General features: G+C 44.9%; 1 long non-coding RNA gene across 1 annotated transcript in view; it reads right to left on the reverse strand.

Annotated features, from left to right (window-relative positions):
• Positions 1-231: 231 nt before the first annotated feature.
• The window catches only part of LOC114618656, a 2,870-nt gene continuing 2,055 nt past the window's right edge, over positions 232-1,046 (reverse strand). Inside the window, exon 2 of the long non-coding RNA XR_003710993.1 lies at positions 232-709. This is a non-coding gene — a long non-coding RNA (uncharacterized LOC114618656). The remainder of the gene's footprint in view (positions 710-1,046) is intronic.

A 1,046-nucleotide genomic window follows, 5' to 3' on the forward strand; every position in this document is an offset into this window, starting at 1 on the left:
AGAAAGCAACAAAAACTTGTTACTTTGTATTACTTGGAAATGTCATGTGGAAACCTAATACTGTGTTGTTAATTAAAAAAAAAATAAAGTAGAAGAAACACTGTTAGTAAAGAGATGGAAGGGGCAAGAGAGATAAAGTGAGGTGACAGTTATATAGGTAAAAGGGTCATGATGAGACCGGGTACATTTATACCTAATATACACTAGTAAAAAGTTAGTCAAAACCATAAATGTGTTGATAAAGGATTTTATACCAAGCCCAGCACATGGTAACTGTAATTTTAATTACTATAAAAAACAACACAGACTTCAGATGAGATTTCTTTTATCCCATCATGGTGTGAGTCAGGGATCTGGGATGGACACAGCTGGATGGTTCTCGGAGTCTTGGCAGGGTTCACACGCGGCTGCAGTGTCCACTGGTCCAGTTTAGCGCACGTCATCTGTTAGCCCAGTACATGGGTTGGTGGGTTGGTTTCTGAGTGTGGCTGGCAATGCCACATACCTGGGGGCTCAACAATCAGATGAATTTCTTGTCTCAGAATCCTAGAAATGAGCGTTCAAATGTGGCGCTAGAGTCACAAGGCCCGAAGAGCATCTTCCTTCTGGAGGATCAGGGCGTCACCAATTCCTTCATGGTTTTAGAATTCTTTCTGTGCGTGGATACTTTGTCTACATGTAGTGCGTACACCACGTGCATGCCTAGTGCCTGTGGAGGTCAGAAGAGGGGAATAGATCTACTGATACTGGATTCGTGGATGGTTGTTAGGAACAGATCCCAGGTCCTCTGCAAGAGCAGCAAGCCCCTGAACCACCACCGTCTCTCCAGCCCCATTTCCTTGACATTTTAAGCTTCTGGAGTCCATGAGCATCCTGTGGCTTGTGGGTCCTTGCAGCAATGAGGATAAATGATAAGAGTGGGCTCAGGCATACATGCATGAATGAATGGGTGGGTTGGTCGAATGAATGGGTGGGTTGGTCGATGGGTAGGCAGCCAATGAATGGGTGCGTTGGTAGATTGATGGGTAGGCAGCCAATGAATGGGT

Source organism: Grammomys surdaster, unplaced genomic scaffold, assembly GCF_004785775.1.
Source record: "Grammomys surdaster isolate TR1022 unplaced genomic scaffold, NIH_TR_1.0 144, whole genome shotgun sequence".
Taxonomy (NCBI): domain Eukaryota; kingdom Metazoa; phylum Chordata; class Mammalia; order Rodentia; family Muridae; genus Grammomys; species Grammomys surdaster.